Source organism: Lonchura striata, chromosome 2 (assembly GCF_046129695.1).
Source record: "Lonchura striata isolate bLonStr1 chromosome 2, bLonStr1.mat, whole genome shotgun sequence".
Taxonomy (NCBI): Eukaryota; Metazoa; Chordata; class Aves; order Passeriformes; family Estrildidae; genus Lonchura; species Lonchura striata.
The window spans coordinates 61,175,552-61,200,449 of NC_134604.1; the positions used below are offsets into that span (position 1 = coordinate 61,175,552).

At 44.1% G+C, this 24,898-nt stretch overlaps 1 protein-coding gene across 1 annotated transcript in view; it reads right to left on the reverse strand.

Annotated features, from left to right (window-relative positions):
• Positions 1–24,898, reverse strand: part of SIAH3 (siah E3 ubiquitin protein ligase family member 3) — a 42,375-nt gene that overhangs the window by 16,260 nt on the left and 1,217 nt on the right. The window lies entirely within an intron of this gene.

The window sequence follows — 24,898 nt, forward strand, 5'->3', positions numbered from 1 at the left end:
TTTTACCTTCCCTGTCAGCTGTAGAGTCACACCATTTTGCAAACTGCCCTTGAAATCAATGTGGTTGCTGCATTAGAAATACTTAGCACATAAATTGTAGGACATGAGGCAGTGTGTGTAACAAGGCATGATAACCATGCACCAAACCTGCTGTACAAGCTCATTTCAAAACCTAGCACAGACTCCTTGCTCTTCCACTTGCTTGATTCAGAATTTTAAGGAAGGGTGTGCTTTGAGCATGCATTGCTAACCACATCCCAACTCCAGTCAGTCAGAAATGGGGCTGAGCTTTCTCACACATTGTATTTTTTAATGTTGATTTTCCCACACTGCAGGCTTGATGTTAAAATGAGCTTTCCCACCTAATTTTTTCACTTTCACCTGAATCCCAGGATGTTTCTGTGTGGGCAATGGTTAAAGAAAAATAAAACAGGAATGGAAGAGTCACGGCCCTATTTCAGCAGGTGCCTCTGCAGGACTTGATTGTGTGCACAGTGATAAACAATTACAAAGGGACATCTTACCCTAGGGTAGTGAGACAGGGAAAGAATGGGAGCTAATTGCGCAAGTTTACATATGTGCAGGCATTTGACCATGGAAAGGATGCATCCAGAAGGTGTTTTGGTTTCCAAACCTACCAAGAAAGGCTACATCTATTAAAGGTTTATCATCTGTTTCATGAATCTGACCCTATACAAAGACAAACTCATTTACCAGGGAAAGACTTTCCATGAAAAAAACTAAAGTCTCCTTAAACATGCCAAATTGATTTCTTCGTCTTCAGACACGAATATCAATTAAGCAGAGGTTATGTCCTAGCTTAAAAGCAGTGTGAGATTTATGTGAACAATCAGTTTCAGCTACAGAGAATTAATTTTAAGTGTATACTGTAGTCATAGGAGTGCATTATTTCCTTTCATCTCATTTGTTTCCTGATACTGGCACTCTCGAGCGAGGGTATCTCAAGTAAACTTGGCTTCTTGTTATATATCTGAATCCTATCCACACAACTACAGACACCTGGTGAGGGGTCACATTCAGCTGAACATGCTCAGCTGTGGGCAGGTGACATCATGATTCAGTGGAGACACCTCAGGGTTTTGTAGACATTGCTGGTAGTGGAGCTGCAGCTCCAAGGAGAAGAGCAGGTGCTGAGTGGCTAGAATGAGTCTTGTTGCACTGGAGTGGTACATTTCTCACTTGGCTGCTTTACTGTTATGCCACCCTTGTTATTTCTGCTATTGCTTTTTCTCCAGCTTTAAGCATAACAGGTATCTTGAAAAAGCACTGTACAGAAAGGGTGAACAATGCAAACCCAAATTCTTAGAGGAACAAAGCCAGGAGAGCTCCACTGCAGCCATTCCACAGAGCTGAGCTGCTAGGAGCAGGGAAGACATGGGGAGAGCAGAGGCTTTCACAGGTTGTGTGCTGACGTGAAGGAAGATAAATTTAGTATTGAGCCCTAGTTTCTGTGAATTGTGCTTTACAGGAGAGAAAAAAAAAAACAGGCTGTGGTTCACTGTTTCCATAAGAGACATAGGTATTTAATAATATTTTTCCTATTCCAAGATGCTTGTGTTTTTGCCTGCATGATGATCTTGCTTCAACAGAAAGAGTGAAAGGTGATCCCCGCTTCAATCTGTTCCACCACTAGGGCACTCCTGTAGGAAGTAGCAGATTGCAGCTCCCTCCCGTTTTGGAGAGGCTTCTTACTAGTTGAGTTGCTCTGTAAACAATGGATGAGACATAGACTGAAAGCTGCTGCTAGGGAGTTCTGTCTTTTCCTGTCCTCTAGACTGTCAGTCTGTGTTGGGTACACCCAAAAATTAAATACAGGATCTAGTCCATTGGGGAGCATGGGACTATCTGATTTTGCACCCAGGGAGGTACAAGTGGGAGATGCAGAGCTCAGCAAAGTTGGTCCAAGGACATCAGCCCAGGGCAAAGAGGCACACTGGGTACATTTACACATTTTCAGTGGCAGCTTTGGTGTACAGGGATTCTTGACGACCCTAAGTGATCGGGTGAGTCTTGTGGAGTCAGAGACCAAATAGCATCTAATTGTATTTTAGGAGCTGGATCCTTCCCCCAGTCCCCAGCAGGTCATGTTCATGAACAGGTGAAGGAAATTGCACAATTTTCTCCCACACTGGCTTAGCCAGCATCCCTCAAGGGAACTTACCAACCCCCTATTTACTGGGGGACGACTGAAAACCTGGGATATTTCAGTGTATTGACTACAGAGAATTACTCTCCTCTGTAGGGACAGGTAAATAGTTAGCAACTACAGGATGCAAGAAGAAAAACACCATCTTGGGAAGAGACAAAATCCTAGATGGCAACAAAGAGATTTGGAGATTGGAAACTCAGCAGCACTGAGAACATGTCACGAGTGCAAACCTTCCCAGCCCGTGGCTGACTACTTGCCCAGCAAGGACTCTTCAGGTGTCTGATGGAGGCACTGAGCATTCTAGCGCTTAGTCTGGCAACATATTAAATCCCAGATATCCCTTGTCTCTTTCAACCAATAAATAACCGTGTTATACTTCAAAGTTGTGGATATCCTGCTTACAAAATCTCTTTGTGCATAGCAAAAGGTGCCTGAACAAAGTGACCTAGAAAAGGAGGGTGACTGTTTCCTCTCTCCAGTACATAAATCCAGCACAACCAATAGAGGGAAATTGGCTTTCTTTGTTCTGGTTGTCCCTCTGAATTGTTGTCATCTCTTCAGCTAGTGAGCATGAAACACTTTCATAGTTATTTGTTGGTGTTGAAGTTTACCAGAAAGGCATATGGGTAAAAAACACAGCCAAACTTGTATTTCACCTGTACACAAGTGGAAAGTGATGCATGGTGTGGACTCTTTTTAAGGGCAACAATTTAGATTTTAGTAAGAGCCACAGCAAAAAACTTTTGGAAGATATAAACCACTCTGGTAAATGGAAAGTGTCTGATATCAAAAAGAGAAATCTGGTTAAAGACTTTTGGTTTGTGTCTCAGAGTTTTGAGATCACTGAAAGGGTTCAAAGACAAGTTTGATTCACCTTACCTAACATCTGAGCTTCACAGACATCTGCTCATTACCTAGTCAATGCAGGATCTCCCAAGAGTCAGAGTGAATCACATTACTCACCTTGTGATCTGCTTTTGCATCTGCTCTAGGCATACCTATTTCCCTCCACTGGTAAAATGGGGCTCTGCATTTATTCAGGCATTCCTTTATATTTGGCATCCGAAAAGAGCAGTGCGCAAGAAGGGAAGAGTCACTGAGGGTGTGGAGTGAAATCAAATAAGGAGTACTGGGTCCAACTTGGATGGAATTAACTTTCTTCTCAGAGGCCCTTACGGTGCTGGACTTTGGACTCATGACCAACAAATCTGTGATTTGAACACAAATCAAAGTGTTGGTCAAATACAAACATTTTAGTTATTGCTGGGAAGTTCTTGCACAACATCAAGGTTTGTGTTTATCACTCGGGTTCCCCCCAACAAGTTTATTCGGGTTGATTGAGAAATTTGGAAGGGATACAGCCAGGACAGATGGCCTGAACTGATCAAATGTGTAGTCTGGAATGTCATATTAATCAATAAATCGGGCAGAGGGTATTATTTTCAAAGTAGTCATTGCTTGGAGACTGACTGGACACCGGTCTGCTGATGGGAGGTGGCAAGTGACTGTATTTGCATCACATGTTCTTTGTTTCCTCTCTTTTTTCTCTTATTTGATTATATTTATCTTAAGATCTGAGTTTTTCTCAATCTGTTTCTTTCCCCCATCCTGCTGGTGAGCAAGCAGATTGCAGGTACTTAGTTGCTGGACAGGGTTATCTTACCACAAGGGGTAAAAAAAGCCAGATACAGAGCAACTGCAGAAGGAATAAAGTAACATCATCTTTTGAAAATTAGTTTGTTGGTGACATCTGATGGGGAACTACAGGGGAGGGATGTCATAATTTACATCCCCAGGGCCAGATGAGAGTGCCCATATGAAAGCTTAGCAGTGCTTCTCTCCACCCAGGCCTGCTGTAGGTAAATGCAGCAGAAGTGATCAGCTCTGTAGCTTTTCCATATACGGCCCTGGTGTGAGGCTGTCCCAAAACAGGGCAGATATGGCCCGACCACAGGCACTTTCAGCATTGCTTATGTCACGTGTACCTCCTCTGATGGGCTTCATCCTACAGCTCTGCCCCTTCCCCCTGCTGCTCCCTCCCCTCTCTGTGGCTCTGAAGCTCTCATGACCCCATAGCCCATAATGACCCTCCAGCCTTGCTGCCCATGCTGTTCCCTGTACTTGCAGCCAAATCTTGACCCATTGGCCAACACTGCACCAACATATCTTTAGAACTTTCTCCCTTTTTTGGTTGCTATTATTATTTCACACAGGCTCATCAGGGTGTTCTCTGAACTTAGGCTAAACTTCCTTAATGACTGCTTTAACTTCTTATCTGGTTCTGCGTGACAAGAAATGTTTAAGAGCTCTGGCAACCAAACCTGTTGTGCCAACACTTCTGCAGCTTGCTCTCGGTTCACTGGGTTTCTTGTGGTCCTCCACTGAGGTGAAGCTGTGATAAATCAGATGTGATGAGTGCAGCCTCAGTGACCAGGTTTGGGAGCCTCTTTTTTATAAAGTGCACCTGTGGAAATGTGGCAGCCCATTGCTTCCAGATAAATGCAGATAAGGAAAGACTAAAGGGGGTTGCCCTCCCCTGCCTCAGGATGTGATGAAGGACACGGCATTAACAAGTCTGCTTGCCACCACGATAACATTTCTGAGCACGGAGCCAGCACTGGCACCCTCAATGTCTCCTTTCCCTACCTCCTCAGAGACAAATTGACCCTGCCTAAGTAAGAAAGGACTTTCCTAATCACATTAGGATCAGTTTAGATGGCAGAGAGGGTAACAAAATTAGAGCTTTTAAACCATTATCTCTTCTTAATGAACATCTGCGTTGATACTAGCCCATGGAGAGTTAAGGAAAGCTGAGCTATGTCTGATCTCATTACAGCTTTAAAAAACAAAATATGTGATGGAGAGCTGGTTCATGGCTGCAAGAAAACCATCAGTCTTTTTATAAGTGGCAAGAAAGGGCTCTGTTCAAGCCCAGAGTGGCTATATTCTGATTCTTGATTTAAAAATAAAATGATCTTTGATGCTGCAAGTCATTTCCTAGGTCCCATATGCAAACTAATATAATACCTAGTCAAGTAATGTGTCTATAATTTCATATTATATGTGTCATGCCATAGTGTTTTAATCCTGTTGTCTGCATCTTGTTTGATGCAATAATTGTTGTAATATTTTACATAATCAGAATTAATATGTTGTACGGAGATGCCAGGGAGCGTGTCTGATCTGCTTGCTACAACAGCAATAACTGAAGTGATATTGTTATTGTACTCAGAGGGAAACATGAACTCTGCAGAAAAACTGGACTGGATGAAACTGAGAACAGGAGTGGGTTTTGGCTAATGTCACATAGACCGGTATGGAGGGTCAGGAGTTATACACTGGTCAGGAGTTTTACTGTCATCTAAACATGTTTTCTTAAAAAAAGTAGATGGGAACTGTTCACATATTTCTTAGAATCACAGGGTTGTTTAAATTGGGAAAGACTTCTAAGATTGAGTCCAAATGTTAACCCAGCACTGCCAAGACCACCACAAAAGCACATCCCTAAAACCACATCTACATCTCTTTTAAATACCTACAGAGATGGTGACCCAACCACTTCCCTGGACAGCCTGTTCTAATGTGTGGCTAACTTTTTAGGGCAGAAATTCTTCCTGCTATCCAATCTAAACTACCCTGACAAATCTTGAAGCCATTTCTTCTTGTTCTGTCTCTTGTTGCCTGAGAGAAGAGACTCACCCCCAACCTGGCTACACCTCTAACATAAATTAGAAAGAAAATAGGACTTCCTGTTGACTCATCAAAGTATAATTTACTGGCAAAAACCACTGTCCTTTTATGCATATATGTACATATGAAAATAAAACTCCAGATCTTCCACAAACCTGAACAATCAGCTCACTCCCTGGTTCTTTTTGCACCACCCCAGCTACATCTCTCCAAGGTGAAATTGCTGTGGCAAGAGCTAACCTTAACCAGCTGAAGAAGTAATTTTTATTTAACTTCAGGAAAGAGGTTACTTCCCACCCCTCTTTTATTTATACATAACCCACCAGTCTTAGATGTTGATACTGTGCAAACATCACTTCTGCAACACATTTATGTTGATATGTGTAAGGGCATATGTGCTGCACACACACACACACACACACACACACACACACACACACACACACACACACACACATCTCCTTCTTTCCCCCAATTTGGCAGAAACCTAAGTCTAATTTTGAAATGTCACACCTCACATATAATCCCCCAAAAGAGTTTGCAATGCAGATCCCTTCAGCAATCTGGTTCACAGCACATCCCTAAAGCCAGTAATACTGGTAACAGCCTGAGACGGGAGAGCAAAATCTTTTTAAGCCAGCCTCACCACTGAAGTCCTTTATGAAACTACTCTCTCCATCTACAGACATTTAATTGCTACCTAGCTTTTGGCCTCATTAAATTCCAGATAATTAATCCCCAAGTACTAGATATTCACTCTGCCCCAAGACACTTCGACAGGTTTTCTTAGCAGTGGCCCTGAAATGATTATTTCCTGCTCTCAGTGCTGAACATGCTGTCTCAAGCAGTTTGATGCATGCCCATTAACAGCACACCACTTGGCTATAGTAAGACCAAGAAAAATACAGGAGAAAAGTACAAACCTTGCAGTATCCATCAACATTTCTGTGCATTCGGGTGATGAGAAAAATGCAGATTTGTCTCCTTCCAGGACAATTACCCTGTTGCTCTCCAGGGAGCTCAGTTTGCAGAATGGCCAAAGAGCCAGGCTGAGCTCCAGAGCTGCTGCCATGCACCTCTCATGCCTTGGGATTGTTACCTGCCCATCCATGGGGGAGAGAACAAAACCCAGTCCCTATATTTTGGCATTGAAACCATCTCCCACTCAGACTGTTCATTCTCCAGTTCTGATTCAAAAGTGGTTAAAACCTCTAGGAAATGAGAACAACATTCCCCCAGTTATTAAAAAGAAACATTAAACTTTGCTGCAATTTAGTCCTAAGTAAATTCTACCACATACTTAATTCAATCAAAACTTCTCTCTTCCTCTTAAATAATCAGCAGAAGGCATTTGCTGTAGGTCTCCCCTGCATGACCAGCAGCAGCAGAAGCACAGCAGGAAGGCAGCATCCCACAGGCACTGCCCAAGCACTGCCCTCGAGGACAAACAGAGGCATCTTGCATGAAATTTGCCCTTTTGCCCTCAGGCACTTAACAGTGTCTTCCTTTTTTTTTTTTTTTTCTATTTTGTATAACAAGTTTAGTACAATCTACAGATGATGCAGCACAGTCTTGAACGTAACTTCCTTAATTTATTTTCTATTGAATTTAATTCAATTGAAATCACAATTGAATAATTGTGATTTTCTAGATTCTTTGTGCTAGCAAAACAGCCCTGACAAGAGCTGGGATGTTCGCACAAAGCCCATGGACTTTGGGGTGAGATAAAGAATAGTGTTTGTCCTTCAAAGGACACCTTTTCCTCACTATAAATGCTATCAGCTTACATTTACTTTTCTTCTTTTTTTTAGCACTGTATTGCTGTTTGTTGTATGAACAGGTGCCTGGACTGATTATCTACAAAACCAGAATAATTAATGGCTTTCTGTAACTTCAACATCAAATGTATTTTGATCAGCTTCAAAAAAACCCCTTTCTTTCAGCTAATGGGAGGTGTGAACCTTTAAGTGCTGAGCCCGTGAGACTTTCTGTGACTTCAGAGGAGATTTCATCTCTCATTCCACAAAATTACTGAGAACATCTTAATGAAAAGAGACTGGAGTTTTCTCTTTTCTGTGTCGCAGGTCTTGCTTTAACCTCAGAAAGGCCTTGGTTTTTCCAGCTCTAAAATGCAGGTGACAATATTTATAAGCCAACTGGGAGTTTCTACTTGAGGGACATTATATGGAAGCCTAGCTATTTGCCAATGACAAGCACAATATTTTCCAGATCAATGAGCCATGATCCCTATACTGCAGGTAAAAAAAAAATATAAAGGTACAAGAATATCTAGTACCAGTCCCCTGACTGCTTCAATACTTAATTAGCACAGAAGTAGCATTAAGACATTTTAATTCTGCCAGGCTGGTAAGGCCAGGGCGAAGGGAGCAGAAAGCCCACAGCTGATCCCCATGGTATGGGGTGACCAGGGTTGCTTCAGGAACCTGCAGGAGCAGATGCTCTGTGGGGAGAGTGCTCTCTGCCCTCTCCTGGATGGAGAAGCCAGCTGGATGGGTCAGGAAGTGGCTGGGGGAAAAGTAAATGAGCAATCCAGCAAAATGGGGCAGGGGCAGAAAGCTGCAGCTACCTGGGAAAGCAGTGGGGAGAGCTGGGACTCTGCTGCGGGGTAGGTGGTGTGTGCAGACATCGCTGGTTTTACAGAGTGCTGAAGCATCAGCCAGGAGGTTTGCAAGCTGGGGTGACTTTCACAAAGCCTCAGAGGGCAGAAAGTGCTGATCCAGCAGTCAAGATGAGCTGCATCTGCACCTGCAAATCTGGTAGGGAGAAGAGCACAGGGAAAAGGAGCTGTGGAGGGAGAAGGCTGATGTAGTAAATACCAAGGGAATGTAAGCCTTCTGCAAAGCTATACCAAATTGATACAAACCTTGCTGCTGTTTTGTTAATATTCAGGAAGAAAAAAACATGGAACAATGCCTTCCCAGCTTTGCCAAAGCCTTCCAAGGTAATCAAATGTAGCTTTTTTTTTCTGCTGACAGTAAAATTTCTAAAAATATCATATTTTACCCATAGACATGTGATCTCTATTGACTGAAGTCATTGTGTTCAAACCAGAGGAGTTTCTAAAAGACATCTGGGAGATGAAATTTATGGCCTTGAGCTCCTGAGGAAGGATCTTGGTTTTGGATTTGTGCAGCTAGTCTGATTAGGTTGCCATAAGAGCCTCTTCTAGCTTTAAAGGATGTGAATTTAAGTCTACGAGGCAAGAAAATTTCACTGTACCCTCACCAGAACTTCTGCCTGTGTTATGTCAGTGAAATTTCAAATAGGATCATAAATGGAAAAGCCATTTAACTTGTACAATTTCCATCTCATCTGGAGAGTTACAGCACAAGGAACACTAGAAAGATCATCCTGTTGCTAGGTCATGATGGGTGCAAATTCCCCTCCTAATTAATATTTGTTAATGTGTATATATCACTTGTCCCTGGTCTGAAAGACAGAAATGTGCTGTTCATGGCAACCATCTCCTCTCCTCTGATCATGATGGGCCAGCAGCTTTATGAAAACTTTTGGTACCTGCTGTCTACAGAAGAGTTGATTTATGGTTCTCTTAATGAACATTCCTCTATTACATATTGATTTTCTGCATGTTTAATAGTTTAACTTTGAAATGATGTGAAGGCCAGAACTACATTAATGCCATACAAACAGCAAAACGCCCCAACATAATAAAGCAAAAAATTATTGCTGACCTGCAGCTGGTGCATTCTCCCTCTGAGAGCCTCTCTAAGCATCATAGCCAAATGTTCTCTCAAATAATATTTCTCAAAGGTGAGCTCATAAGCGAGTTAATTAAATACCAAATTGGTTATTGTGAGTGCATTTACTGGGCATGAAAAAATAATGCATCTCTAACATTTCCTTCTGTAAATATGTTTTAAATCATTTGTTGGTAGTTAATGGCCATCCTGCAAAATTAAGGCAAATAGATATGTTTTGAATGCTATAAGGCAGCTGCTTCATGATAATTAAATAACACCAATAGATTATGCTTAGATAAAAATTCTGGAAAATCAGGAGTATCACATGAAGGTATGGCATTTATTGGTTACCTGGGTGTATCTCCTGGATTAGCGCAGGCATGGAAGACAGAAGACACACCCACATTAGCTACAAGGGCAGCACAGAGCAGGGAGGGGGCTGATCTGCAGCAAGCTGTTATAATTTGAAGATGACCTGTCCACACTCCCTGTTCCCTGGCCATGATATCTAGGGTGGTAGCCAGCACTGCAGAAGACCACAAGTCACTTGCCACCATGAGACACAGAGCACAGATGCAGGCTTGAGGTATCAGGGGGCACTGCATCTCTCCTGCTTTGGTCTAGAGAAGGATTTACCCCTTGAGCATATGAATTTATTTCCTTCTTCACCTTAGGGACAGGGTGTGAGGAGTAAACCCATCATAACAAAAGGCTTCCTGCTCTTGTACTTCTCTTTGGCTTATGGCCAGGGCAACCACCTCCCATTTTGAGATTTGGCCAGGACACTGTATTGCAGCTCAGTCAGCCTTAGCCGTATCTTGCACACTGAAAGTGAAGATAATGCATGAAGAAAATATCATATGGAACTGCAATAACCTCCCTACTCATTTGCTATGGTGACAGGTATCAGGAAAATTAAGTTACTTGGCAAGACAAAGGAAGATCTTGCTTTTAACTGTGTAGTACATCTACTATTGCCCGATATGTCTCTCCATTCTTGTTTGGTCTTGTCCTAAGGCAGTGCACAGTATGCCCTTGAAATTTCTGCCAGTTAAGAACTTCCTGGAGATCACTTAGCTTACAAGATTTTTTCGTTTTCCATTTGATATTTGGACATATTGCATGAGAATTAACTCCCCATAATTAAAGCCCAGAGACTGGTGGCTGCACTGCAGACAAAGATTTCTTCTTCAGGTCTGGCAATTCCTGATACTTAGGACTGAACGATACACAGTCTTAACACTGTTGTGTACAGGGAATCACCAAGAAAACCCAACATGATGAAGACCATTTTTGTTTATTGGTGAAGATAAAGCTGGCAAATACTTCCACACATTTATTTTTTTATCAAGTCATAGGTGTGGTGAAGCCTAGAAGATTGAGCTCCCCAGGGTCTTGCCTTTGCCAGGGAAAACCAGAGAGGTTGCTGCACTGAAACATACTTTTCCAAAGCACAGCCTTCAGCTATGATCTAGGTGGCTGAATTTTACTCAGGTTGGAAGCTGAAAGAAAAAGGTGCCAACTTTGCTGTTTTCATTAGGGGAAAGAGTCAAGCTGTTGGCACAGATCTGCCTCCAAACCCCAATGCACGACAACAAGGGAGGTTAGGGAGATGTGCATGCCTTGTGGTGCCTACTTCAGACCCTCATTTTCTGTCCAGCTCTGCCTCCTTCCGCAGTGCCAGGCTGAGGGGCATCCTGTGCCTCCCTCCTGAAGCCGGGCAGTGATGGCACACTGCGCAGTGCCAAGGCGGTGTGATTGCTCCTTCTCTTCTCAGTGGTGGCTGTATATTAACCATGGATTAATGAGCCCTCTAAGGATTACTTAATGCTCCTAAAATGCTTTATATTTTCTACTTACATTGTAATAATCATTAAGGGATTAAAGTAAAAAAAAAATTATCAACTTAGATGGCTACAGTTAAGCTTCAGCATCCTCATTTTGTTTCTTACCTATTTACAATGGTGAAATCAGTGGAGTATATCCTTTGGCCTTACTGATACCAAAAAGATTGGCAACTTCACAGTATTTATGGCAACAGCATCAGTTTTACAGATGGACCCTTTGCACACACAGTGAAAGGTAACATACACAAGTGATTTAACTATTTTCGCCTCCACTCCAAACCACTTAACTGATGTCAGGGAATATTGTCCCTCACTAAATTACAGAGAGACAAACCAAAGACAAATATTCCTGCAGAGCATCCCAGCTAGATGATGTCTCCTGCAGCTCCAGCAGCCTGATGGAGTGCTGCAGCACACGGATAGGCCCATCAGGTTTGGAGGCAGATAGACCACAAGGCCTTGGCAGGATGCTGTTGAACAGATCCTGTCTCCTGCAGGGCTTACAGCACCCGCCTGATGCATCTGTTTATTCCTCAGGCTCAGCCTGGCTCCTATCCAGCCTCTGCTGCATCTCTGCTCCATCTATTCTTGCACCCCAGCTCCAAGACCTAGAGGGGCAGGAGACAGACAGCCTGCCAGGACTGTTGGTGTGCCTAAAGCCTCTGTTTGTACAGGGAGGGGAAAGGCAGTTTGGGGAACAGAGGAAAGCACAGCAAACTCTGTCACTGTTCCCTGTAACCTGGGCTCAGAGTATAGGATCAGTCACCCCTGAGGGCTCTCCAAGGGGCTCATGCTGATTTTGCCCCTGAACTCAGGAATAGATGGATGGATCTTGGGGAAATCTTGGTGGTGCCCATTAAGATGTAGGGTTGCTCCCTATCAGGGAAACAAATTACCCACAAACCCAGACCTGAGTTGTAGGACTTCTTGGCTACAGAGGGTAGATTTTTGTTCAACTTTTAACACTCAGTTATTTGCAAGTACCAGGTAGCACAGGCCTTCCTGGAGCACCTGAGCTGTAATTTTGAGTCATCCAGGACCAAAGGAGGCTGCAACCCACTCTGTGACTTGCCTGTAGAGAGCCTCAAGGTCCTTTTCCACAGAGAAACCCCTCAGAAGATACTTGATCTGCAAGTTTCTTCTAAAAGCCAAGAAGCAAAAGTTACAAAAAGCAAAACTTACATTACAAAAAAATGCTGAAAGGCTGCTTTTGGCAGATTTTCCCTATGAGTGAGCAATGAAAAGGTTTTCCCTTTCCCAACATCTGCTTCATCAGACTGAGTTCTCTTGCTACTGGCTGTTCATTGGCCTCTGGCAAATTGAAGTTGCTTTAGTTAAAGCAGCAAATAAGCAAAATATCCAGACACAGGCTGGATTTATCTGTGAACTGGGATGTTCTTTTCTAATCACTGGTTTATTATTAAAAAATCATTAAAAGCTTAAAAATTATTAAGAGATACCAGTAAGCTCATGTTTAGCTGCAAGTATAAATTATCTCCAGTTGCCTTGTGAAGCTTCTGGAGATTAAGCTGCTTTCAGATCTGTTTTCTGATAGGGTCTTCATCTTTTACCAACAGCCTGAAACAAATTTCAGTCTTTATAATCAGTTATTTACAAATCAGTGGTTATGTTTGTGCAACCATTCATGACCTTAATAATTTTGAATCTCTTTTTTGAAATACTTTCCATGGAACTCAGTAGAAACTCAGTAAAAGTTTAATTTTCTTTTAAAGCTGTAACATTTCCCATGTGAATTAGACCCTTGAGATTCTAGGCAGGAACAGTAATTGGACAAAGGGCTCCAGTTTGGTTGTAGGGGAGGAGCCAGAAGAAGCAATGGTGAATTACTGCAAGCATTTGCATCTGTTTTCCTGACACAGTTTAAACCTTAATCTGGACATAGCCATGAACTGTCTGCAGGCAGACACATACCTATTTGTAAGGAATGTGCTCCTGCTGCATTGCTGCCTTCTTTGAGTTTGCACTCTGCTGAGGCTGGTATATGGCTGTGAAAAACTTGTATTTTCAGCCACTCCCTGAAGCACAAATAATGAGAAGTTTAACCTTCTTGAGTTGATGTCTTGAGGGAAATATTTATATAGGACACTTCTTGGCTCAACAGGGGTAAAGACATCCTCAAAAAGCATTTGCTAGAATGATGATAGAGAGGAAACTGAATGAGCCAGGCAATGCCCTGACCACATGACAACTATTTCCTAGGAGTGTGAGGATAGAAAATAAGATGTGAACATACATCCCAAGCCAACAAACCTGAAACAAAACATTTTTGAAGGACCTGTGTCTTGGGCTCCTGTCAGACACCTTATGGTGAAGCTTGCTATGGTGGCCTAGGACATTCCTGGTTCCAGGACCAACACAGCCACTGCCAAGGCAGCAAAGGAGAACATGTACCTGCATTCCAGCTGTCTCTCTAGTCTGACATACAAATGCAAACTATTTTAATAAACCCACAAAAGGCTGTGAAATGGGTTGGGGGTGGCCTAAGGACCAAGTTTTGTTTCCCCCCTCTGCTGCTGCTGCTGCAGGGCTATGACAGCTTTTAAGGAACCAACAAAATCATAGGAATGGCAATATTTCATTCCAACAAAGTCCCCCAACAAAACACAGGTCACCCACAGACTTCCATACTGCAAAACATGAGCTGGCCTAAAAATGCTGGGAAAACCAGCATTTCCTCACCTCTAGTGATGCTATCTCATCTTAAGTCACCAAAATCTGCTACACCTCTGGCTTTCACTGATCAAAGACAAACAGAAACAGACTCCTTTGAGTCTGTGAACAGACCCAGAATCCAGACAGGGAACAGATATTACACTACCTAAGTAGCCTCTCTGCTTTGTGCCTCTTTTCACAGCAAATTATCACAGCTTGCACATCCAAAAGCAGGTCTGAAGCATCAGGGATTCTACCATAGAGGGAAAGTAATCATGAAGCAGTTAATTGAATAAGCCCAGGAATTTTCTTTCTGCTGGAAGCCATCCCACAAGGAGAATGAGAGGAAGATTTGTCCAAGTGGATTATTTTCTCCCTGTGACTTGCTCCATATTATTTTCTCCACTCAGCACTCTTTAGGAGCATATTTACACTTAAGCCATGGTGCAAAGTCTTTTCTGGTAGATGTTGAACAATCTGTCTTCTCATTGTCAGAATTTATTTAGCATTGCTTGTAATTAAAAATAAGGGTACTTGTCCCAAAGCATATTTTAGAGTACGTCTTACTCTCTTTTCCCATCCCTCATATGCCACAGTGACCTTCTTTCCAGTTCAGACTGATTTAATTAGCTGGTGATGTCTCTGGGCTTTAGACCATCATGAGGATTTGGATTTCTGATGAGTTTAAATTACCAGATACTTGTGTAACTGGCATAGCTCCATACATTTTCACTGGTGTAAGTCTCCTGTGCTGAACCTTGGATTTCCAAGTGCATCCCACAAGACTTTCTGTCTGCCTTCTTTGTTCTTTTCATATATACTTTTCTGATATGACTTTGGTCATTGTTGAGGCAAACGTTCAAAGATTGCTCTCAACACCCTTACTCTGCTGCACCTGCCTGTTAGCACCAAGTTCTGTTTTTATAGATTATTTCAGGGTCAGAACACTTCAGGTGGGAAAGGAGCTCTGGGCAGCTCTGGATGCAATCTCAGAAATTGCACTGCATCTGGTTTACAGCCCTGCTAAGGAAGCTCAGGATAAGGCTGGTCTTTGCCCCAAGGTACATTGCTGGCTCATGTTCAGCTTATCTACCAGGGAAGTGCCCTTTGTCCTTCTGTCTTACCTGGAAAAAGTAATAAAACCCATGCTTTATTCACCCACTTTGCCTGAAGTTCTCATCAACTAGTCTAAAAAGTAATTCCCTAAGTTTTGCTGGTGATGAGTTCCTCCTAGTACAAATAAATTGAAAGCTCCAGCATGCAGTTATGTTGCCAGAACTCTTTTTTCTATGTCTGAAATCTCCATAAAAGCTTTCTTTTCTGGAGTGGAAAGAAAGTTGTTTTACCTCAACCTGTATTAAACAGTGAACATAGTATTTGGTATTACTGTGCCCAAACTTTTGGATTTGTCTTAAGGAGACAACTATTGTGTCTGGTTTTCTTTTGCATGAGTCAAAGGAACTGTAGGGTACCAGAAGGGTTCATTTAATTTAGCTTTAGTTTAATTTAATTTAATTTAACATTTAGACAAAAATGATATATCGATCCCAAGCTATTTTTCTAGCTTCCTTGATTGTTGGTGGCAAGAACTACAGTCTTTCTTTGAGAACAAAGAAACGTCATTGATCCTAGACTCCTAAGGATGTTGTCTCTCTCACCACAGAGAGAACCTCAGCTCTAAAGCAGAAAAAGCAGGGAACTCACAGTGCTGCCCTCCTTTTACAAGTAAAGCCTGAACTTCCCTGGACTCCCCTAGCCTGTGGTGTGCCTTTTCATACAGGGGAGTCCAACCAGTATAGAGAGCATATCCCTATGTGCAACCAGGTGTCCTCAGCTGAGCAGACATTGCAATGTAACCCTCAGACATCCCTACTGAGGAGGAGGATGTGTTCAGTCTGCCCTGAACCCTTGAAAAGAGGTGGGTAGGTCTGCTGAACTCCAGCAGGTTTTTTATATGGTCCTTTGCTGGATCGAGTTTGATAATTTTCAGAATAAGTATGTCTGGGTGTCTGAATCCTGCAAAACATCCATATTCTTCCATCTGTGCATGTGCTTGACACTGAGCTCCTGAGTGCTTCTGCTGAGGTTGGGTTACTGCTACAGTCAACACACTTGCCACCATCCTGCTGTTCTATTTCAGCCTCTCATTTTCACAAAGCCTGAAGGTGACCATAACCATCCCCTTACCCCAGCTGCCCTATGTAATCCCTGTGTGCTGATCATTTACTCCATTTTTAGGCTTATTACTCTGCTTATTTTCCACGTAGTGGTTTCCAGGAGTGGAAGAACATTTTCATCCTCTGCTGATGCGGTTTTCTAATGTGCAGCATCCGCCTCCTTGCTCATCTACAGCATTTGTGTTCTGCACAAGGAGATGTTACCAATTTAATATTTTTCTGTCTTATTTATGCTCCATTTCACTATTTCTCCTTACATTTCAGCTGGCATTTGATGTAAAAGAGTGTGTGATCTTGTATTTAAAATATTCACAAGGACTAGTGTCTCTTCTCAGCTACACATTTACTAGGAGCTGATGGGCAATTCATCAGCTACTCTGAACCCTAATATTTCCATGTGTGAAATTCTAAGGCTGTTCAAATGATTTATTTTTTACTGAGGAGGCCAATCTGGAAGTTTAAAAGAGTTTCAGTTTGGATCAGTTCAGAATGAAATTGCTCTGGAAGAAAAGACTAGAACTGAAAGCACTGCATCTGGTATGGAAATAGGTGGTTAATTTCTTCCCAAAGTTCTTTCAAACATTTCTGCCTTTTAAGAAAACAACACCAAAATAAACATACAAAATACTCAGAGGTCTCTGCTGTTCTCCTCCAGTGACGCTTTCATGGTATTGCTGAGATGAAAGGGGAGAGATAAAGATAAATCCATTAATGTTATATAAGATGCTCAGAAATGCCTCTAAATAAATAAAAATACTTCAGATTGTATACTGCACATGTGTCAGGAAATTTATTGGCACTGCCAAGATGCTCTTCCCGCTTTGGAGAGAGCTGTGGGAAAGCTGAGCAGAAGTATTGCAGGTGGTTATTAGCAGCAGGTCACCCAGAGTAATTTTCAAGAAGTCTCCATGCACAAGTGAAATTTTTCCATTCAGCACAGCCCTCAATAATCACAAGGGGTAAAAGCTTTGTGTGAGGTTCTGAAAAACAGCTGAGCCACTGCCCTGCCCAACAGCTTGTCCTTGCAGCATGGAAGCAGAAGGGACATTTGTCTACTTTGGCGGCATGCACAGGAAACTGCCAGCTTAAATCCCTGCTGGAATTGGATTTGCTTTGCCACACCAAAGTAGAGGGCAGATATTATCTTTTGGGAGCTCTTGGGATGATTTTCATATCTCACTATGCTGGGTGGACAACAAGGGCTGTGGCTCCTTCACTTGGACCTGCTTGCTCGAGCTCCAGGCCAGTGCAGGGTGGCAATTAAGTTTTGCAGGCATACAAAGCCCTTGGCTTCCTTGCCAGCTGCATCCATGGCTGGTGACACAGTTTCACTGCTTTTTGCAGCTCTCCTGGTCTTGTCTGTGATCGTGTAAAAGTGAAACTTCATCTGTCAAATTGGTGACATCAAGGATTGAATGATTGTGATTTGTTCTGAAACAGCTTGGAGGAAAATAAGACATCCAAAGTTGCAGTGAAGTTAGTGATGCTTTCCTTTCAGCAGGAGCAAGAAAACCCCAAATTATATTTTTGAATGACAGATGAGGATAATCTTTTGCTTTAAAACTTTGGTAGAGCAGGGAATGGGAAGCATGAAAAAAAGCAAAAGCAGAGAAGAAAAGACACTTAACAAAAAGAGGCAAGCTATGGAAAGAAAGAAAGAAAAAGAATGCAGTCTGATAAGGTGTTTAATGACTGAACATCCATGCTTTTTATTTCCAAATACACCACATGCGTACAGAGGTGGGCTGGGAAGTTGTCATGTTCAGCTAGACATAAGTGGCTTCCCCTAGCTCCATCAAGTTGAAGTGGCTCAGCTCTGCTCAGTTCTGCTGCAAAACTCACAGCAAAAGCAGGCCCAGAGTATTGCCTAAAACTAGCTCAGCTCTCCAAAGGAATTCCCTCCTTTATGGTGGCTGATGTGCTGGCTGACACCCAGCTCCAGGGGCTCCAAAGAGAACCGTGGCTCTGTACCAGCCTGTGTCGTGCCATGTGTGCCAGTGCTGGTGCCACAGGGGGTGCCAAGGGCAGCTCACCAGGGTCACTGTTCCCATGGGAGCAGCAGGCCTCGGCACCCAGCCCCAGGCAGCCAGGAGAGCATGGCTGTGTCCCCCCTTGCTCCTCACCTCGGCACGCAGTTCCCAGTAAAGCTGCATGAAGACTGTCCTTCCCCCACTGCCACCCTGTGAAATGATTGCAGGATTCAGTTTTTCTCTCTTGTGCACTCGGCTGAGGGATGCCAATTCCCTGTCGTGAGGGGAAGACTCCGGGGGGGCCAAAGTCTCAGCTCAGAGCCAGGCAGAACAAGAATTAAGGGCTTTTAAACAGCATAGGAAGCACCAAAGTCCCAGGAAGACAGGACACAGACACAGCAGCTCCTCTCCCTCACTTTACCGGAGCGCTTGGGATCTGATGTGCTACCTTTAAACTCAATTTCTTGCATTACTTAAGAACCTCAGATTGTTTCTGAGGAAAAAAATGAAGCTTTTAAATGTCACCCAACTACATATGCTGGGAGTTCTTTGCTACCAGGTGAGAATCTTAATGGTTAAACAAAAAATTATACTCTGTAAATTCTGACTTTGAGGCAAAATTCATGATGTCTGGGAACTTGACTGAGGACATTTTAACACCTGAAGGGACTTGCAGGACCATATGCATTGTGTCCCAGTCTGCTGGGAAGCAGACAGAGACCTTGCCACTGATTTAATGTAATCAAGCCTTGTATTAAAACACCCCTTTTTCCTCTGCACCCTCTGTGCTAGTAACAGCAATTCCTTTGGGACAGCATTTCTCCCAAGAGAGTTACCTGGACTACTATGTCTAACCTATATTCCTGATATACTGAGCCATATCAGAGTGGGTGGGTTACAAAGTAATATGTGGCAGTGTCTGATGGCTGCTCCTCACCCTGCTGTCAAACACCCTGTCAAGGGGAGAGGCATTTCTCTAATATTAAAATAACAGCACTTCCATTGATAACATCTGACTTCAAATGTCCTGCAACCGGGTCAGATTTAATATAGAATCAGAGAATCCTAGAATAGTTTGAGTTGGAAGGGACCTTTTAAAGGCCATCTACTTCAGTCCCAGCGCAATGAGTAGGGACATCTTCAATGAGATCAGGCTGCTCAGAGCCCTGTCCAGCCTGACCTTGAATGTTTCCAGGCACAGGGCATAAACCACCGCTCTGGGAAAACTGCCAGTGTTTCACCACCCTTATCATAAAAAACTTCTTTGTTATATCTAACCTAAATCGATCCTCCTTCAGTTCAAAACCATTTCCCCTTGTGCTATTGCCTCAAATTCACTCTCAAAATCAAATGTGGGTGGGAAGGGACTCAGTGCTTGCCTGATTCCCCCTCCAGAGCTGTAGCAGAACACACAGGACCAGTTAACAGCGGTAATTAACTTTCTGCAGTGGGTTTGGGCTGGGAGGTGAGGAGAAGGAAGTCCAAGAAACTTCAGAGGTGGGGGCTGTTTCCCTCCCTCCCTCTGCCAAGGAGACTCGGGGGTTGTGGCAGAGGCTGGAGCTGTGCCGCTCTGCAGCGCGCTCGGAGCGCAGCGCGCTGCCCGTGCCGTGCCAGGCGGTGCCGGTGGATGGATCCCGGGCCGGTGGTCACGGCTGCTGCAGAGACCGGGGCTCCTGGAGCCGAGAGGCAGCAGCGAACGGAGAGCCCCGGGAGAGCTGCCTGAGCGTGCTGTGCCTCCCCTCTGCAGGGCACCCCGAAAGTCTCGGACAGATCGAGCCTCCTGGGGTGGTCAGGTCACTTGGAACTCCTTCAAACAGAGGCGTAGCTGAAGGAGGGCTGACAAAGCCCTGCCTGCTGTTATCAACATCCCTAGAAAAGGGATGGATCTGTGCTCACACAGCCCCAGCCCACAGCTGCGGTGGGAAGTGTTATGAACAAAACAGCCTGGTTGGGACACTTGGCTCGAATAAGTACTGACATTGAAATGTTAATTAGCTAATTGCTCCTGGGAATCACCTACAACCCCACCCACACTAGGACCGGGATGCAAAATAATCCACTGGAATCATGGGAGGGGGTTTTGGGGATGAAAAACACCCCTAAATGGAAAAGATGGGCACAGTGGAGGGGGCTGGATGGGTGTGCTGGTTGGGGAAAAGGGAACCCCATCCTTAGTCTGTGTTTAACCTGTCACTATAACCTGCAGAGGACCAGACTGGACTGGGCTATGGGAAGCAGGCACAAGCAAAAGAGCCACTCTTCCTGGTGTTACCAGGAGGGCAGGAGAGGGATGGCTGCTGCCGGATCTCGGCAGCAGGCTCTGCACACCCCCCCACCCTGCGGCTATCAGTGTGTGCCAGGAGGAAAGGAGAGAGGACGGTCTGCTGATTGGGACTGCAGATACAGACTGGACACCTCTTCACCTCTGCAGATACAGACTGGACACCTCTTCACCTCCGACTACCAGTGTGCTACAGAAACTCCAGGGACAGACTCTGCACACCTTCTCACCCGTCAGCTGTCGAGCCCCCTGCCGAGCTGACTTTTTAATAAAGAGCTGAACATTACTGAAGGCATAGACCCTGTTCATTCCAGGAAGCAGGCACTTTGCCAGGAGCCCAGGTTTGCAGGTAGCAGAGCATTTTACATATCTTCTCGCTGCAGCTGTCACAGTCCTGCTGGACACTGGGGCCAAATGCCACTTTGTCCCCAAATCACAGCCCTGCATGGAGATTTGAGGTTGTATGGGTCGAGGCAGGGACATCCAGGTGTTGTTAGCAGGAGGTTTCATAGTTGCTCTCCTCCTTTGCACCAAATAAATAGATCCTCATGGGGGTGTAATGCACCCTAGCACTTTAATCCTCCTGGGGATAAAGTGGATTTCAATGCTATTTGGCTAGCCACTGGGTGCAGAGCCAAACTGTTATAACAGGATTCAGATCCCTTCCCCAGAGCAGATTTGCTTGTTGCTTTAAAAACTAGCTGAAAGAGAGCTTGGACCCATAAACCATGTTTTGACCCTTTTAGAATATTAAGATTGAACCATTTTTGTCCTTGTTTGATGATTTTTTTTTTTTTTTTTTGTAATTCAACAATCTCCTTGAAGTCCTACAGAGGTGGAGATTGATGGTTTTTACAAGAGTAATGTAAACACAACTTTTTATTGTTTTAAAGAACAGTTTTCACACTCCCCAAAGAGTTAAAAATTGTGTGTAAAAAGCTAGTAACTCCTTGAATGAAGAAGATCTGTTTTACTAAGCCATATGCAGCATCTCATGAAGCATCAGCACCTGTCAGGAATGTGATTGCATTTCCGTCCCCTGCCATGTGAGGCTCCCTATGGGGACAGGGACTGATGCTAAGGACTGAGGATACTCCCCCAGCTTCACCTTCTTTGCAGTTTGCAGTTCTGGGGAGAATTGTTATTGACAGGGGGCAAATGGACAGGAATTCACTGAGCCTCATCTCTGTGGGATCAGAAAACCCTGCCCATTTCTTCCATGCAAATGGAGAACCTTCAGACTTTCCCTGCATGCTGGGACCTGCAGCCAGCAGCATAAGTGCTGCTCCTTTATTTGGTGTGGCTTTGGAGGGAGCAGCCACTTGGATAGAGAGCTGTGTTGCCCAGCTGTGCCCCTCCAAGAGAAGATGTTATGTTGACCACATGCTTGAGAGAAGGTGGGTTACAAAGAAATAGATATAATATGATTGAGGACGAAGGTGACCTATAGAAGTGTGGTAAGTGGTTTTCTCTGCTTGGCAAGTGAATTTTGATCCCAGCATAGCACTGTGCTGTGAGACGCTGCTATGTCTGGGAAAGCTTTGTAGGAGGACAAAGAGCAGAAAGTGGCAAGAAGGACAAAGGCTCTGAAACAAACACCCCCTCCCATTCATACTCCTGCCAAAATGACAAAACAGAGGTGGACAGTTGCAAAATTGTCTTTCTTTCTTAGAGTCAGCCATGTCAGCCGGTTGAGTGCAGGGAAAATAGCAGCAGATCAATAGAGGTGTCTGTACTGACACTTTTACCATCTTGCCCTTTAAGAAACACAGAAATGTTCATCAGCCTTCCCAGTTAATGAGCCTTTCAGTGGGAAGAAATACATAGGTTGCTCTCTAAGTGTGTGCTTCTCTACCAACTCTGGTAGAGAACCTCCTAAAAGAAGATGCAAGTGAAGGCTCTGGTCATTGTCAGAGGTCCAGGCTGTGGTGATGATGATGATGACATCATTCTGGCATAACTTTACAGGAGTGCCCCCTTGTTCTGGCTGTGAGTCTGAGACAGCAGAAGCTAGTGCAACCTTCCCTGGAGGATACCAGGTCTCCTCTGTCCTCTGCTGCTTACTGAGTGCTTTCTGTGATGCACATCTCTGACACACATACATGATCACTAGCCACAGATCCTCCTGTGTGGGCTGAATCCTACTACATCCCTGAGCACTCCCTAGGGTGGAAGGAGTGAAAATGGAGGTCCTGCAGCAATTGACTTTAATGAAGTTATATGTGCTGGCACTGATTGAAGACCTGGCCTGTGTGAAGGATGTCAATGTGCATAATAACACCAGAGTGTGATGCCTGTCATTTATCATTTGCACCAATCAGCCAGGAGTCCCCTTGCACCAGCACTGTGGAGATACAGAACGAAGTAATCCCTTTGCAAAGGGCTTATTATTTTGGAGTAAGCACAAACATTTAAGTCTTGAAGAAAAAGGAAAGAAACGACATTGCTTCCAGCCCTTGTTTCCTAGCAGGTTTGTATTCATCGACCGCAAACCTTAATACAGTTTTCACTCCATTTGTCAATTGTTAAGATAGATTTAGGGGCTGTCAACAAAATGTTGCAGTTGAAAAGACCCAGCTAGAAATAATAGACTAAGAAACATCAAAGTAGTCATAATACTGTAAACCACCACAGAAGAATAAGTTTAGCCTTTTCACATTTCATGGTCCCTTAGATGCCTTTTGTGAGCAACAACAGCCTCCTTGTGCATCCTTGGGGGAGAAATAGGCACCCTGAGGAGCAGGTTCACCTGGCTTCACTCTGACACCAGGCTTTGGACAAGATGCCTTGCTTGCCTGGAGCCAGCAGGCTCCAGTTGGCCCACAGGCTGCTCTGGGTGAACAGCTGTTTGTGCCATGCTGGGCACAAAGGGACCTGATCCTCACATCTCCTCTGGATGCTGCCACAAAGTCGTGATGCATTCCTTATGCAGCTGGAGGGAATCTGAACACCTGGGAAGCACATCAGAGCTAAAGCCCACCATATTTATGAGGCTGGTTGTGAGCTGGGTAACCTGGGAGCACCTGCACAGCATGTTTCACTCTACAGTCGGAGGGGTTTATCACAGCAGAGGGTTTCTCATCAGCTTGTTCTTCTGAACAGTGTCTCAACAGGCTGCTGTGGAGACACCTGTGTCTTTGGGTTCCCAGTGCAGCCTTATCAGGGGAGCAATTCCTACCCCGGTCAAAACAATTCTTACTGGGGCTTCACTGACACACCAGACCTCTTCCTAGAGGGTCCTGTTTGTTTCCAAGAGAATCTGCTTCCAATGCCTGCATTCAAATGCTGCCACAGCAGGACTGAGATTGTTCATCTTTCTGCTGGGCTTCTGGTCTGAGCAGTGAAGAGCTTGACCATGGGGGATTTTAGTAAAATGAAGTGCCTTATGTTTAACACAGCTGCAGCTCCTACCATAGCAAGCCTGCAACTCAGCAGAACCTGCAATGATAAACTTGGGACTAGTCTTAGGTGTGGAGCAATAGTCACCCCCCTGTGTGTTTATGGGACCTTATCAGACAGTTCCCCTGGCGCTGAAATTGTGTTGGGACCTGTTGTGCGTTGACAGCCTTTTTTCTGCTCACTTAAAAAAAATAATTAAAATTATAGATGAAAGTAGCAGGAGGCGGTCACATAAAAGGGTTGAGCGCAGAAGAATTCACTTACAAAATTTCTCCATGCACTTAGGAATGCAGCTATTTCTTGTACTCATTCAGACAACCAGACGCTTTCAGATAATGACAGGGCTGTGTGTTTTTAACTTGTCTTGCGAGCAGCGTGGTGCCGGGAGAGGCGAGCCTGCACCCAAGCGGTTCAGCCCCGGCGAGTGCCTGCCCCAGCCGGCAGTGCTCAGAGCACAGCCTTGCGGGAAAATCCTCCCGGAGCCGGCACCCTGCTACAGACAATCTCTTAATCTCTTCCTGCCTAAGCACAGCCTGAGACGGGGAGACGGGAAAGATGACTGTGGGAAACATGCCTTTTTTTTTTTTTTTTTTTTTTTTTTTTTTTTTTTTTTTGGTGAAGTGATGGTATTCTGAAGAGGGATTTGCGCCATCAATGGACATCCCAGGGACCAGGAGCTCGGGAAAGATGCTTCCTGCAACCCCTCCAAGTACCTCACAAGCATGCTTGCAGACCAAAAATAAGTTGTCCTGAATTAAATTAATTTCAAAGCTTGCACCAGGATAACGGAGCTACCTGACGAGTCAGGTCAGCAAGGACTTCTCACAAAACAGAAGCCAGTTCATTAAAGTTGGTCATTCACTAGTGTGATAAAGTAATTAAAGTCTCCTGATTACTTTCTCCCCCTGCTGCTCCTTCTCTACTACAGACATGAAGGCTTTGGTAGAGATGGAGCTGTTGACACTTTGT